The 17,622-nt window shown below is 45.3% G+C and overlaps 1 pseudogene; it reads left to right on the top strand.

Annotated features, from left to right (window-relative positions):
- LOC149276713 (BMP-2-inducible protein kinase-like) overlaps positions 1–17,622 on the top strand; it is a 189,581-nt pseudogene that overhangs the window by 74,066 nt on the left and 97,893 nt on the right.

Raw genomic sequence — 17,622 nt, 5'->3', positions numbered from 1 at the left:
AAAACAGAAAATGAACCTGGAAATGGCGGCCCAGGAGGGTCCCAGCCAGCCCCCCAAGTGCCCAGCGGACGAAACAGAAAATAAAACCATACATCACCAGTTGCAACGTGCTATGCTTCTCCCATTTTTTCCTTTTTTTAATAAACCGAAACTCGGCACATATAAATTTGTGCCTAGAAACACAACAGAGTAACCAAAAAAAATAAGAATAATCGAGAATCAACAAAACGGCGTACAGTAACCAATAAAGGTAAACCAGAGGATACATATCCAAATACCAATGGATTTCAGAGATCTCGAGCCCTAGGGGAAACAGGCGGAGAGGAGCGAGGCAGAGAAGCAGGGCGAGAAGGAGAAGGGGGGGAGGCCTCAGGCACCGCCGAACCATCATCCGGAGAGGGAGAAGATCTGGATCCAGCGCGAAGAAATTCCTTGGCCGCCATAGGAGTGTCAAAAAAGTAGGCCTGCCCCTCATGGGTAATCCTGAGCTTAGCCGGATAGAGAAGAGCGAATTTCACTCGCTTGTTGTAAAGTTCCGTGCAGATTTCGGAGAACTGGCGTCGTTTGACCGTTACCGCTGCAGAAAAATCCTGGAAAAGTAACAGCTTGTGTTTGTGATAAAAAAGACCCGTGATCTTTCTATACGCGTCCAGGATCTTGACAATCCATCCATTTCTTATTATTTTATTTAGTTTTATTTAATATTCATAGAAACATTGGATTTGACAACAGAACCATTTGGCCAATCTAGTCTGCTTATTATATCCGGAACTTACAGGTCCATGGTGCTTGTATTTAGGATAGCCATGTGCCTATATATGTTAAAATTCCCTAACTGTATTAACCAGTTTCCCCAATTTGTAAACCAATGTGTCATTTCTACTTAGAGCATTCAATAGGTGTCATGCAATTTATATGGTCTGATAGTATGCCAGCCATTTTGAAACTAATTAACAATGCACATACCATTGCTATCACTGCAACTCCACCATGATTTCCTGATGCAGCACTGTTGCTCAGTTTTCACCTTACTTCTAGTAACTGAGCTCTGCTCTCAGGAACTGATCTCTGTACATAATATATATATATATATATATATATATATATATATATTATTAGGGCTGCAACAACTAATCAATATTAATTGATAATGAAAATTGTTGCCAACAAATTTCATTATCGATTAGTTGAATCGATTTTATCGATTTATAAGTAGACTTGTGCATTCGTCTTCGGGCGAACATGAACACGAAGAGTGCGTTTTCGTTCCGAAGAGAAGACAGCGGCGATAAAATGTAGGCGAAGACATACACCACGAAGATCTTCGTGATCGTCTTCGTCTTCGTCTACCACTCTCCCCGGTCCCTTCTAACTTACCTTGGCATCGCGGCAGTTCACGGAAGTGGAAATCCGTAGGTTCGCTGTCACGGGTTACAGGGCAGTGCGAATGAGCCTATTGGTCACCTACAGGGACCCTGCAGGCGACCAATAGGCTCACTCGCACGGCCCCTTAACCCCTTAAGGTGCAACAAGTGCACCAGGAGCCTAAAAGTCTGTACGAGCGACCAACAAATAGGGTCGCTTGTACAGACTTTTAAAACCCTAATGCAGTAACTTACCCGGCAGATCCCACTGGTCTCCCTGTTCTATCAGTTAATAAATGATAGAACAGGGAGACCACTGGTATCTGCCGGACAAGTTACGGCACCAGGAGTTTAACAGTCTGTACGAGCAACCCTATTGGTCGCCAGCCCCCTGCTGACGACCAATAGAGTTGCTCATACGGACATTTAAACTCCTGGCGCCAGAGCTGCTGCGGTACACGTTAACCCCGTATTAACCCCTTAACCGGAAAAAAATGAAAAAACGAACACGCAGAATGTCCACGAATATTCGCCGAGGAGAAGACAGGAACAGGCGAATATATGCGCGGAATACGAAGATTTTTTTTTTCCGAAGACGAGCACGAAGACGAACACGAAGAGCCCCCTGGTGCCAAAGTCTAATTATAAGATGAGGGTTTTTTCAGACCATGAGGTCCCTTATAATCCGACCTCAAATAGAGGTTGGATAATAACACTGAGATCCAGATCCCCCACACCGCTGCAGGTGACCCCGATCCTTCTCTCTGACAGCCAGTGGGGGGTGTCTGTGCAATGTGCGCAGACAGCCTCTGCTACTGTCCTCTACTTCCACCAGGGGCTTCTATGATGGAGCACCGACGTGACGTGACCTTCCGGTGCTCTACCATAGAAGCCCCAGCGGAAGTATCGGCCAGCACAGCGGAGGTGGTCTGCGGAGACATCATCCGCTACTGACGGCACTTCCATTGGGGCTTCTATGATGCTCACCGGCTGCCCCTACTAGACACCAAGGAGTCTGGAGCATGGGGGGGGGTAAGTCAGGGGGTCCTGAGGAAAGTCAGCAATGACTGAAACATCGACTTGACTTTGAATAAAGAGAAATTGTTAATTTAAAGACCTGGAGTGCTGACCATCTTTTGAAAGTGCTTTATATGGAAACTGCTGGTTACTATCACCAGGCTTGGGAAATTTGGAGTGGTGTGCAATGGACTTTGTGAGTAAATATATATATATATATTATTGCATTGTGTATTTATTTTTTGTCTATTTATTAAAGCATATATGTTTACACCTATTTTAGCGATGTCAATTTTTCAGGGGGGCATAAGACATATCAGGGGTCAGAGTGGCATATAGGAGGTATAAGGGGGCACAGTGGTGTCTCTGACATATAGGAGGGTATATGGGGCAGAGTAGCATATAGGGGGTATAAGGCATTTCTGGAGCAGAGAGACAAGCTGGGGGTGAGATGTGCATAACTGGGCAAAAATAGTTTACATGAATATTTACTAGTAAAGCTTTTTTGGGTATTTTTGGGGTTCTTGTTAAAATATAGCTTTAATTATGTCAGTAAAATAAGAAAGCAAAACGTGAAATGCCATTGTGATGTGTGTGTCACTTCTTAATAAAAATTTGCATATTGGTTTTTTTTTTACCCGATTAATCGGAAAAATAATCGGCTCAATTATGAAAATAATCGTTAGTTGCAGCCCTAATTGGGAGTGTAATAAAGATGCTTATTGAATAGGCACTCCTGGTTAACTAGCATCATTCACTGAAGCTAGGATGTTAGAGTCTGAATCCAAACAGCGTTTTAAGATCAGAAAGGAACAGTGAGGCAATATTGCATTTTTATCTGATCCTTTTAAATTGTCAAAAACAGCACTTTTCATATGGAAAGAAATTTGTTGGTATTATGTGAAATAAACAATTATACAGAGTAAATCTCAACTCTAGTAAACATGGTATAATACATTAGCATATTATTTCTTTTGAAGAATTCTCCAATACCACCTGCACTTCCGGAACCAATGACCGCCAGTGAATCTGCTTGTAAGAAAAGTCAAATAAAAGCAAGGTATTTTTCTATTTCTAAAACAATTTTAGTCCTAAGATATCTATTTAGGGTTCCCAGCAAAGCTTATGATTTAGGTCCTGATTGCTACGGATGATAATTATTTAAAAATGTTTGGAAGTTTTTAGAAAAGGGGAGGTCAAATAGTTATTATAACACATAGTGTATGCTGTTATTGGCCATTAATGTTTTATTATAATAAGAGATGCTTTTGCTTTTTATACTGCAGATGGTATATACCCACAAAGTCACATAAAAATGGACGTATTGTAATTGATTCACACCCATGCTGCCTGAATTAACCTTATTGCCTTAAATGGGCAGTCTGCTACCCCAAAACCTCACTAAATGTGAATGCATATTAAAGTTTAATATGTTTAAGAAATAATTTAACATGCATGTTTAGGAGCATACCTTCTGCAAATGCTGTACCTCTGGAGCTGCAGAGGAATGTCTTCTCACTCTGTAATTCCCACTAATTTTGGCTAGGCAAGAAAAAAGTCTCAGTGAAGTCAATGGAAGCACCAAGTAATCATGAGTGGAGAGTCTCTTTAGACTCTGAGGAAATCGCATGGACCTCCGTGGGCAAATCTGAGCAGCATTTCCTATAAAGCAAAGGAACTGGGATACAGTGAAATATCTTGTGCAGGATATTGATGATTCTGAAAATGTGGCCGGAGTGTAGTATTCTCCACCCACAACTAAAACACATGCACATACTAAAACATAAACTCAACCTTACATAATACATTTATACACACTATCGCCCTCCTCTCCTTCGCAGCCACTAACTATAGGCCTACTCCTGACATTCTAATACTATGCACTGACACACACTCATGCTAACATATACTCACACATACGCTAACACACTCAATACTAGTACACACTCAATACTAGTACACACTCAATAACACAAACATTATCCCATTATTCATGTAGATTAAACACTTCTCCCTCTATGTTATCCCATATCTCCTTTTTAACTTACTGAGAGCCTTGTCTTCACTGCAGCTTGAATTCTCTGTGCGAGCTGCCACACTGCTGGAGCCCTACTACTGCCACCCAGTGCACACTCCTTAGCACCCACCTGTGGCTATGGAAGCAAAACAATTGTTAATTACAAAGTAACATCCAGCCATCATATGCATTAAAGTGCCAATGAGAGCTGTAATGTACCTTCAACTGTCATTATGCAGGAACTTTGAAAGTTTCTCCTGCAAGAAAAGCCGTTCTAAAGTTAGTAAAGTGAGAGAGAATTCTTCACCTCACAGCATAGTCACCTACAACTCATTGTTTAGGGAATAAACTCTGCTGTTGATGATAATTCAGATATCCCAAGTAGGCAAAATCTGGCATTTGCAAGTAACCCAAACTATATTATTTGCCTGGTTTATGGTAGTTTTAGTGTTATTCACTAAACACTAACACAGCACATCAGTGAGGGATTTAGTATTGCTCGCCATCTTGTAGTGTTTATTGGCTAGCATCAAATTCATAGGCGTACATTAAAGCTGTATGAAAATAAAGGAAGCAAACCATTGTATACTTATTCAGATTGTATACATTTTTTCTTCTTATAAGGGATAAATAATAAAAAAAAAACCCTCAACTTGGAATATAGGAATATATATCTTCTACTGCAAACTCAAATGGAGGCAGGAAGATTTATTCACTTAACAGTAAGTTTTAGGTAAGCTAAGATGAGTTGCAGTGTGTAAGTATATATTATTCAAGGCTAAAACCCAAACTTGTTTCTCCCGAAGGAAAGAATTGTCCCTATATCATGCATAGTTGCATTTTTCAAGAAATACCAATGCACCTTTGTTTAAGGCAGGGCCAACCAGGCCCTTCTTACAGCAAAATAATGCAGAGATTTGCCTTTTTTAATCCATAGTCATTAATGCATAAGCCAATAAATTCAGTTTGCTGAATAAACCACATGATCTAATTTACTACTGGGTATTGAGATGGTGTTGAAATTTGTTGAACTGACATACCTTGTGCCTGAATAGTGAACATATGCATAGCATATCAAAATATGGCATATATTGTGGATATTCTGAAATGGTTAAACCAGAATTACATTTCTGTTACTGCTAAGACAATATAGATACCTCAACAGATATTGTAAACCAACTTTCAAAGGGAAATTGAATGTTGCGACAGCAATAATTTTTTATTCATATTGCAGGATAACAGACACTCTTGGGCCTACAAAGACATCCATCACACTACGACAGAGACCTAAGCCATGTGTCAGCACGGCCCCGACTAAGGTGCTTCCTATCCAGACCTCAGCTACCTCAGTCAAGATGCGTGTGGAGAGTATTCCAAGTCACCATAGCCATAGTGGTAATATTCAAAATAATTAGACAAGATGATAAGTGTAAAAAAAAATAATAGGAGTTGCTAAACTGGTATCAGGTGTTCACAGAAAGCATGTAGAAAGTCATTGTCAAGTTCTTTTTTCTTGTTTAAAAGAACTTAAATAGAAATGGCGTTCTTTAGATCTTCCATAATAAGCATTCGGTCTACATTAGTGATGAGCCACAAAAAAAAGTGTCTTCAAATATTTTAACACCTTCTTTAAACATTGTTTTAATATAGTGAACTTTATTAAAAATAGAAATGTTACAGACCATATACACAAGGATAGGCAAAGTGTCTGTACAAGGACACCAGTGTCCGTAGCAAGGTTTGTGAAGCTCCTTAAAACATCATTAAATTGTCCACCACAGACTCCAGTAAATGTCCACCCAGAGCAATGTTGGTGCCTACCCCTGCACGTACATGCTTTACTCCTACTACTCAAGAAAAGTTGGATGTATACTCTAGCTTAAGTAGGATTTTAGAAGAGATATGTCACTCTCTTAGCTTGGGCTTCCTTTTGCAAGAACAACGACCGCGGAAACAGAGCAACACTGACAGTCACTTCCAGCACTAGCTCTGGAAAAAGGGGAATAACCCTTAATTAACTAGGATTTTCCCTTGAATTGTACTATAGATACATATGTATAATTATCGTTAGATTATAATCCATTTGAGCACTGCACTCCACACCTTTTTTTTTTTTTTAGATGTCCAATTGCGCTGAGTAACTTGGTGTTAAATGTGAATAAAATATACCAAATAATTCTGTGTAAATGTAACACGATCAGCATGATCAAGGCAAATTATGTTATGGATTGTAGATGAATACTCAAAGTGAAGTAGCTGTGGCCTTGACCGTATTTATTCTAGGAAACGTGTAAATGTAAATTAGGTATAATTTAGGTATATTAATTAATATAAAGTATCCTTTTTAGTAAGCAGTGTCAACGACTGCATCAGATAACGGTCATGAAACACTGCTGGCTCAAGATAGCAGCCAGCCGCCTGCTGAGCAGCACAGGGTCTTGCAGCAGTTACAGCAAAGTGATTGTAGGCTACAGCAAGGTGATTGGCGGCTACAACAGCTGTCTCGAGTACAACAGCACCACCATCAACAGCTACTCCAGGAAGCCTACATGCAACAGGTAACCTATATGCCTTCTGACCAATGATCTGTTTATTAGGGGTGCCTCTCTGAGGGTAGCAAGCACTACTCCAACCCTATCATCTGAAGCACTGACACAAAGAGGTTCCTGTTACGGTCAGGTAGACGAGGGATCCAACAATGCAGGTAAGCACAGCTAAAGAAAGTCCAGAACACAGTCCGAGGTCGAGGGCAACAGCAGCCACAAGGTCAAAAAACAATCCGAGGTTAGGGCAGGTAGATCAGGTGCAAAAACGGTAAACAGGTCCGGGTTCGTAGGCAGGCAGAGAAGAATCGTGGTCGTTTAAACAGGCAAGAGGTCGGTACACAAGGCAGAGATCAAGTAGAACGAGAAAATAGCACACCCAACGCTAGATAACACTTAGAACGGGCAAAGACAAGGCAAACAAATGAGGTTTATATAGAAAAAGGAAACACTCACGTCATCAGCCGCACCGCAGAGCGTGTCGCGCCCTAAATTGATCCCGAGTGACCGCGGCAGGACCGGAGGTGGAGACGCCGACGTCGGGGAACCCAGCGTGTGCGGCCGAGGTAAGTGCCGGCGCAGCGGCGCGCGTAACCCGTCGGCAACTCGCATGTGGGACGGAGGTGGGGTTGCCGGCGCCCGGATGGATTCGTGCAGGGACCCGTTGTACGTCATCTCAGCGAGCGGGAGGAGAGATGCCCAGTTGTCTTGACGTACATTGCTGTACATCCTCAGGTATTGCTTGAGGGTTTGGTTCGTTCTTTCCGTTTGCCCATTGGTCTGTGGGTGGTAGGCAGACGACAAGTGGAGTTGTATGCCGAGCTTACGGCAAAGGTGTTTCCAATAGCTGGATACGAACTGCGTGCCTCGATCGGACACCATGTGTAGAGGAAGGCCGTGTATGCGGACAATGTCTTTGATGAAGATGTCTGCCAGCTGCATAGAGGAAGGCAGGCGCGGCAAAGGGATAAAGTGGCCCTGCTTGGAGAAGCAATCAACAACCACCAGGATGGTGGTGTTTCCTTGGGACCTAGGTAGATCCACGACAAAGTCCAGAGAGACGTGTGTCCAGGGAGCCGTAGGAACGGGAAGTGGATGCAGGAGACCTTGTGGACGCGTCCGGGGGGACTTCTGTCGTGCACATGTATGACAGGCAGCGAGATAGGACCGGATATCCCTGGCCAGGGATGGCCACCAGAAGGAACGACGGATGAGGAACATCGTTTTCCGGAAGCCAGAGTGACCCGCCAGCAGGGAATCGTGACCCCAGCGAAGGACGTCCGTGCGATATTTGGGAGGCACATGGAGACGACCTGGAGGAGGACGTTCATTGGACGGAATGGTCCTTTGGGACATACGGATTCGGCTCATCGTGTGGGTAGACAAGCTGGCGATGAGCCGCGTTGAGGGTATGATGGGGTCGTCGCAGCGCCGATCGTGTTGATAATCGAATTGACGGGATAGAGCGTCAGCCTTGATGTTCTTAGTTCCTGGCCTGTAGGTGATGTAGTAGTTAAAACGTGTGAAAAAGAGCGACCACCGTGCCTGGCGAGGACATAACCGTTTAGCACCTTCGATGTACGCAAGGTTCTTGTGGTCTGTCACAACGACCACGGGTTGTTCGGTGCCTTCCAGTAGGTGACGCCACTCCTCAAATGCCATTTTGATGGCCAGGAGCTCACGGTTGCCGACGTCATAGTTCTGTTCGGCTGCGGAAAAGCGCTTGGAGAAGAAAGCACAGGGATGGTATTTCGTGGTTTGTTCTTTGCGTTGTGCCAATATAGCCCCGGCACCGGTTTCAGAGGCATCGACCTCCAGGAGATATTGTTTTGTTGGATCCGGACGTAGAAGGACAGGAGCCGAGATGAAGGCTTGTTTCAGGTTGTCAAACGCCTTTCTGGCTTCTTGGGTCCATAGGGTAGGATCAACCCCCTTTTATGTCATGGCGGTGATGGGAGCCGCTATGGCGGAGTAGTTCCGGATGAAGCGCCGGGAGTAATTGGCAAAGCCAAGGAACCGTTGGATGGCTTTGAGTGTACGAGGGAGAGGCCATGCTGTGATGGCCTCGAGTATAGCCGGATCCATATGGAGACCGTCGGAAGAGACGATATATCCAAGGAAGGGCAGACTGGTTTTCTCGAAGGCGCATTTTTCGGCCTTGGCGTACAGACCGTTCTCTCGTAGTCTCTGTAACACGGCCCTCAGATGATGTCGATGGGATTCAAGCGTAGGAGAATACACGAGGATGTCATCCAAGTACACGATGACGTGGGACAGGAGCATATCCCTGAAAACGTAATTGACAAAGGCCTGAAATATAGCAGGGGCGTTACATAACCCGAAGGGCATAACGGTGTACTCGTAATGCCTGAATCTGGTGTTGAACGCCGTCTTCCATTCGTCTCCGGACTTGACACGGATTAAATTGTACGCACCCCTGAGATCCAACTTGGTAAAGATCTTCACTCCTTTTAGGAGGTCATAGATCTCCGTGATGAGGGGAAGCGGGTAACGATTCTTTATAGTGATGCGATTCAACCCCCTGTAGTCGATGCATGGCCACAATGAGCCTTCCTTTTTGGCCACGAAGAAAAAACCGGCACCAGCAGGGGATGAGGACGGACGAATGAAGCCTTTTTACAGGCTTTCTTTGATGTACTGTTCCAAAGCCTTGTTCTCAGGTTCAGACAGCGGATAGGTGCGGCCCCTTGGTGGATCGGAGCCTGGCAACAGGTTGATGGCGCAATCATAGGCCCGATGTGGAGGTAGTCTCTCCACGTTTTTTTTTTTGGAGAACACATCCAAATAGTCCCAGTAGTGTCTTGGGACGAGAGACCTGGGGTCAGTAGGAGCGATCTCGAGTATGAGATTGAGGCGTCGACAGGGTATGATGCAGTGCTTATGACACTGGTGGCTCCATGATAGGATCTCGCCTCTTTGCCAGTCTATGATCGGGTTGTGGTGACGGAACCACGGATATCCCAGGATAAGAGAGGCATGAGGTGATTTGATTAATTCAAACGTGAGTCATTCCTGGTGAGTGACCCCTACTCGTAGGGTCAATGGTTCGGTCTCTTGAGTGACGATCCCTGTTCCCAAAAGAGAGCCGTCGACAGAAGTCACCAGAGAGGGTGCTTCCTTGGTGCGGAGTGGTATGCGATGTGTCAGTGCCCATTGCTGGTCCATAAAAACGCCAGCCGCTCCGGAATCGAGGAAGGCCCGAGTGGCCACGAAGTGGTTCTCCCAACGGAGCGTTATGGGTACTGTCATGCGTGTATTGGGAGGAATAGGGAAACGGCATGCGCTTAGGGAGCTTCCTCCTGTGGTCCCTAAGCATTCTCTTTTACCGGTCTGAGGGGACAGGTAGGCAACAGGTGATCGGCTTGACCACAATAGAGACAGAGTCCTTGTGTTCTTCTGTATCTTTTCTCGGCCTCGGAGAGCTTGCGGACGGTCCCTATTTCCATGGGCTCATCTGAAGCGGAGACGGACGGAGGAGGAGACGAAGAAGGTCTTGTGGGTCCTGGAGTGTAGGACCCAGGTCTTTTTCCTCTGTTGTGTTCTGATGTCCTTTCCTGGATCCGTTTGTCCACCCTGAGACAGAGGGCGATGTACTCTTCGAGATCCGTAGGTGTGTCGTGGTACACGAGGGCGTCTTTGATTTTTTCGTTGAGTCCTTTTCTGTAGGCGGCCTTGAGGGCGCCTTCTTCCCAGTTGGTCTCATGGGCTAGGGTGCGAAACTCCACGGTGTATTGGACCAAGGTTTTACGGCCTTGCTGGAGTTCAAGCAGGGAGGACTCGGTGGTCTCCTTACGACCCGGAGCATCAAAGACAGTTCGTATGGATTCCATAAAAGCGGGACAGTCCTCAAGAAGATAGGATTCTTGCTCCACCAGAGGTGAGGCCCACAGCAATGCATCACCCTTAAGTAGGGATATGATAAATGATACCCTCTTGGATGATGTTTGGAACGCTTGGGGATGGTTTCGGAAGTGGAGCATGCACTGGTTGAGGAAACCGCGACATTCCTTCGGGTCCCCGGAATACTTCTCGGGTAGCGGGAACCTAGCAACAGCCCCCATGCCCTCGTGGGAGACCTCCCTATGAACCGACGGGAGGGCGGTCAGAGAACGCAGAAGATCAGTCATGGCGTCGACCAGGCCCGGACTGGGACAAAAAATAGGCCCGGGCATTTAAGCCTGAGCAGCCCATATTTATTTATTTATTTATTGTTAAAGCCCACCCTTCATGTACCATCTTTGCATTTAATCATTCACACAAATCATTAACACATTCATTAATGCAGTCTCACAAATCATTCAAGCAATTCATCCACACATGAATTCATTAATTGTCATACGCATTCACACAATTCATCCACACATTTATTCATTCATTCTCATACGCATTCACACTACCCCCTCTCATTATCTTATCTGCCCCTTCTCACAATGTTCCCCCTTTTCACTATGTAACCCTGTCACGGAGCTGGCTAGTCCGACCGACTACCTCCGCTGTCTTGTGCTCCCTTAGCCTGGGACAACACACTTTCCCCGGTTCCCCAGTCACTCGCCGAGACTCAGTGTAGGGTAAAACCAAACGAAGACTGATTTATACAACATTAAACATCAAAGAATGGTGGTCACTCCCTGGTGGCAGATCCTGGCTGTCTGCTGGAGATAATCCCCTCAGCCAGTGATGAGATGATACTGCTGGGGGTAGCCACAGAAGTCTCTACAAACCCAGGGCCCATAGTCAATAGGGAGGAGGCTGGCAGTCAGGCTTCTCCAGTGGCCCCAGTGATGGAGGCTTCCGTCACAAACCCCCTTCCCCACTTCTCAATATGTACCGCCTCTATCTATCCCCTCTCCCCCTTTCTCACTACCTAACCCCCCTCTGCCCCTTCTCACTGCAGCCCCTTCCCTCACCCTATTTACCTTGTTGCCAGAGCAAGCAGCAACTGCGACCGCGCCTGTGGCAGGGCAGGATTGACTTAGGGGCTGATGGAGCTGCAGCTCCAGGCTCCTACCTTAAAATAGGCCCAGTCAGGACCGGACTGACTGGGCCTATATGGCCGCATTAAGGCAGAGCCCCTTAAGCCCGCCGCAACTGCAACCGGGTCCGCCACTCTAAGGCAGAGCCGGCCTTAGGTGTTCTGGCGCCCTGTGCGGACTACTCCTCTGGTGCCCCCCCATCCCAAAAAAAGAAAGGAATAAAAACTTGTAACAAAACTCCCCTTTCTCACTATCTATCCCCCTGTATCACTATTTACCACCTCTGCCTCTTCTCACTGTTATCATTATATACTGAGGCAGACATTGACGGTGGTACAGCATAATACTTATCACTATATACTGAGGCAGAAATTGACGGTGGTACAGCATAACACCTACCACTATATACTGAGGCAGACAATGACGGTGGTACAGCATAACACCTATCACTATATACTGAGGCACATATTGACAGTGGTACAGCGTAATCCCTATCACTATACATTGAGCCAGACATTGACAATAGTGCAGCATAACCCCAATCACTATATACTACGCCAAACATTGTTGTGGTGTAGGCCTACCACTTCATTGTCTGGCTTAGTAGTAGGGATGCACCGAAACGAATTCTGGACTGAAACCGAAAATGCAGCATTTACCTAACCGAAACCGAATATGACCTCCCCACACCATAAAAAAACCCCTTTTATTTAAAGTAAGTAACACACCAAAATAGGACAAAACAATTAAAAAACAATATTATATGTATATATATATATATGATTGTTAACAGCAATCACATTCCTATCATGCCCAGGCATACCCAGATTCCAGGATGTACTCGCAGACTTGGCATGATAGGAGTATGATTGCCCCATCTACCCCTTCTCACTCCCTTCTCCCCTATCTACCCCCTTTCCCCCTATCTACCCCCTTTCCCCCGTCTCACGCCCTTCTCCCTATCTACCCCCTCCTAACTATCTACCCTCTCCCTCTTTGAAGTTCACTTACCTTTCAGGAGTCCTGCGGTGAGGGTGCAAGGCCTCTGCCTCCCAGCTCTGCCACTGTATGGAACAGTATAGAGTGATGGGAGTTATGATGTACTTTTAGAGCATAATTAGATCATGAAAAAGACATTGGAAATGGTACAGCATAACACCCATCACTCTCACACACTTACCAATCCACACATATATACCAATCCACACATATATACCAATCCACACATCTATACCAATCCACACGTATATACCAATCCACACGTATATACCAATCCACACACATACACCAATCCACACACATACACCAATCCACACACATACACCAATCCACACATATATACCAATCCACACATTATATACCAATCCACACATATATACTAATCCACTCTCACTGAATATTTTCCTACCTTTCCTCTTTTCTCCTTACAGCTCCTTTTCCTCCTCTTCGCTCCTCTTCTTCAGTTCTTCTGTCTTCTCTGTCTTCTTCCGGTTCAGAGGGCACGGACAGCGGTGGGCGCGGCTTCAGTGTTGTGCGCCGGGATCTAACAACAAACCCCGGCGCACAGCAGCTGTTGCCGCGCGGATCACAAGGGAGCGGTATCGGAGGTCTTTAGCAGACCTCCGGCTCCCTTGAGTGATTTTAAGCCGGGTTGAACCCGGCTTAAAATCACTCAAGGGAGCCGGAGGTCTGCTAAAGACCTCCGATACCGCTCCCTTGCGAGCCTGCTCCTCTAGCGGCAGACATTACTGTCCGTCTCTGGAGGGGTGCCGGGTGCCGCAAGTTGGCACCCCCTGATGAGCGGCACCCGGTGCGGACCGCCCCCTAGAGTGTGACGCCCTGTGCGGTCGCACACCACAAAGGCCGGTCCTGCTCTAAGGGGCCGGGAAGCCACCACCAGGGCCGGCCTTAGGGGTTTGCGGCCGCACAGGGTTTAAATTAAAACATCGGGGGGTTTTTTCAACTTTATTTAACATCCTCCATGTTAAATAAAGTTAAAAAAAACTTTATTTAACATGGAGGATGTTAAATAAAGTTAAAAAAACCCTGATGTTTTAATTTAAACCCTGTGCGGCCGCAGACCCGTAAGGCCGGCCTTGGTGGTGACTTCCCGGCCCCTTAGAGTGGCGGACCCGGTCGCAGTTGCGGCGGGCTTAAGGGGCAGGTGCCCCTTATGCCCTGCGTTAATGCGGCCGTAGGTAGGGTAGGGGCCTGGAGCTGCAGCTCCATCAGCCCCTAAGTCAATGCGGCCCTGCCGTGGCCCGGCCCACCGGGCAAACGCCCGGTGTGCCCGATGGCCAGTCCGGGCCTGGCGTCGACCTTTTGTTCCAGCGTTTGGAGCTGTGTAGCCTGCGCGGCAAGACGCTGGTCTTGGAGGTCCTGCCGGGCTTGCAGCCGTGCCATATCCGCAGGATCCATGTATGGCCCGTTCTACTGTTACGGTCAGGTAGACGAGGGATCCAACAATGCAGGTAAGCACAGCTAAAGAAAGTCCAGAACACAGTCCGAGGTCGAGGGCAACAGCAGGCAGCAAGGTCAAAAAACAATCCGAGGTCAGGGCAGGTAGAGAAGGGCGGGTTCGTAGGCAGGCAGAGAAGAATCGTGGTCGTTTAAACAGGCAAGAGGTCGGTACACAAGGCAGAGATCAAGTAGAACGAGAAAATAGCACACCCAACGCTAGATAACGCTTAGAACGGGCAAAGACAAGGCAAACAAATGAGGTTTATATGGAAAAAGGAAACACTCACTTCATCAGCCGCGCCGTAGAGCGTGTTGTGCCCTAAATTGATATCAGGTGCGTTTGCTGGTCCCACCACTAGATGGCGCACTTCCGTCGTGTTCCCGGCGTGTGCGCGCGGCCACGCGCCTGGAGCGTGAGCGGGTGCGCGCGCCCGAAGAAGCAGGACTGCAAGCCTCCCGAGTGACCGCGGCAGGACCGGAGGTGGAGACGCCGACGTCAGGGGACCCAGCGTGTGCGGCCGAGGTAAGTGCCGCAGCGGCGCGCGTAACCCGTCGGCAACTCGCGTGTGGGACGGAGGTGGGGTTGCCGGCGCCCGGCGAGCCGCGGCGGCGCGCATGACAGTTCCCTTGTGTGGTTGTGAATAATGGAGTTTGTGGAGATCTACATTCCTGTAGCACAGACCTCTGTGAACTCCTTTGTAGTTATTGTATTGATATAAATGGTAGAAAATGCGTTCATTATTTGCAATACATCACAGAACACTAGCCCAGGGCATTTGCACCTTTTTTTCTGTTTTCACATTTTAAATGTGCATTAAGAATGTTTTTTGATTTGTAAACATCTAATTATAATACAACTGAATCAGATTATATGCTTATAATTTTGTTGTATGTTTAGAAGTGTACTTTGATGCATCCTTTGATTTCTGTTAATAAAATTATCCATTTAAAGAAGCAATGATTACCATGTAGGTTCTAACATTAGATTACTTATTTACAAATACTTGAAACTCAGAATTAAAAAAAACATTTAGACCAGTCTAATGTTTCAAGACCATGTACGTGCCAATCTAATTTATTCCTCATGCAGACTAAATCTGATCTTCTTGATTTATCCTTGACACTACCAGGGTAACTGGATGTTCAATTATACAAAGCCTAACAAAAGTTAGTTGGCACGTGCTTGTGTATCTGCATGCACGACCTTTGGCAATTATGTGTAGCTCAGCACTAGATAGCACACATCAATCATATTGGGGTGATTTGCATTATCATACTAACCCATTTCTAGCTACAGACACTTATAGTGTTGTTAATAACATTTCAGCAACAAACGATTCAGCAGCAGTTTTTGATGCACTCCATGTATCAGCAACAACACCCACAACCTCAGTATTCAGTAATGGTAAATCCTGGACACATTTACTAACTTATTTTAAATGTACTTTTGCACTACATGTGCTCATTCTTTTAACTACACTTTAAACGGACATAACTGCAAATTCAGATAACTGCAAATAAATCACTAAATGCTTAACGGCCTACTAATTAAATAACGTTTTCATGTTAACAGTTGTGTTTGAATTGCAGTGGTGTAATACATTTTTATTAATTTATACAATAAAAAAAAATGCTTGTGTTTGTTTATGCTAAAGAAATATGATAAAATTATTTCTTAAAACTTTGCAATAAAGAATAGAGCTTAAAATGAAGAATTTTCCATGAAATAAAATCACACATTTATTCTCACTTTCTTCTTTTGTTGATTAATTTTTCTTTTCATCTTGTATTCCTTACATGTAAAAAAAAAACAAGGCCTTTGTTAAAACCAGTAGTAGAGGACTGCTTGGATAGGGATGAGTTGATTGAGTCAGGATGATCTGTAGAGGTTGTTGGTTGTTCAGATGGCTTGATTAGGATGCTGGCTGAGTGTTATGAAGAAAGTGTGTACGCTCCTCAAAAAAGGTTTTCAGAGAGCTTTTGAAATTTTCAAAGTCTGACAGATCGGGGTATGGAATTTTAGCGAAAGTGTACAGAACATGTCAAATCTGTAATATGAGAGTGGGAAGATGTAATGATGTTAGAAGAGAGATTCAAAGAGGGCTATAAGGAATGTAAGAGGGTAGAGATGTAGGGGAGTGGAGTGTTGTTAAGGGTTCTGTAGGTCAATGGACCACTAGAGTGATTGGGACAGTGGAGCACCAGATGAGGAATGGTGGCAGAGAAAGATTAGTCATTACATAAAATTTATTTATATAGATTCCATAGCACTTTACAAGAGTCGAATACAGTCAGTAGAATAATTTAAAATCACAAACAATCTCAAACTGGTATGAGAGGAGAAGAGGGCCCTGCTTTTGCAACCTTATAATCTAGTCTATTGAGGGAAAAGTGAAACAGTGCGAGGACGACTGCTTGGATGGGGATGAGTTGGGCGTGTCAGGATGAGCAGTAGAGGTTGTTGGTCATTCAGATGTCTTAGAAGCTATGAGGAAAGGTTCTATTCTCAAAAGAGGTAGGTTTTCAGATAGCTTTTGAAATTTGCATATGAGGAGGAAAATTTGTACATAATGAGAAGGTAATTTCAGAGAAGGGGTACAGCACAGGTGAAATCCTGGATGTAGGAGTGGGAAGAGGTAATGATGTAAGAAGAGAGACATGATCATGAGAGCAACAAAGAGGGTGGTTGGGGGTGTATTTGGATAGGAGGGCAGAGATACATGGGGGTGCAGAGTTGTTAAGGGCTCTGTAGGTAAGGGTTAGAAGTTTGAATTTGAGAACAGATTAAAGCAATGAAAGGCAAGAAAGGGGGAGACCAGTTATTAGGGAGTTGCAATAATCCAGGCAAGACATCACAAGTGAGTGGATTAATATTTTGATGGTTTCTTGTGTGAGGGGTGGGCGATTTGGGAGATGTTTTTTTAGGTGAAGGCAGCAGGATTTGGTGAGGGACTGTATGTGAGTGATGAAGGAAATGTGACACCAATGCAGCAAACCTGGTCTGTCGGTTGGATAGTGGAATTAACAACAGTGATATAGATATGTGAGGAATTGTGGACAGCGAATGACGGGGTTACCATAAGCCCACTCTTGGAGATGTTGACCTTCAGGTAATGGAACGCCATCCATGATGAAATTCCAGAAAGACAGTCAGGGATGCAAATTAAAAGAGAGAATGAACGATCTGGAGAGGAAATATAGATTAGGGTGTCATCTGCATACGAGTG

Source organism: Sceloporus occidentalis, unplaced genomic scaffold (genome assembly GCF_023333645.1).
Source record: "Sceloporus occidentalis isolate IW3139 unplaced genomic scaffold, rSceOcc1.0.p SCAF_228, whole genome shotgun sequence".
Taxonomy (NCBI): Eukaryota; Metazoa; Chordata; class Lepidosauria; order Squamata; family Phrynosomatidae; genus Sceloporus; species Sceloporus occidentalis.
Note: the sequence above shows the minus strand (reverse complement) of the source record. Positions and strands in the feature narration are given on the sequence as shown.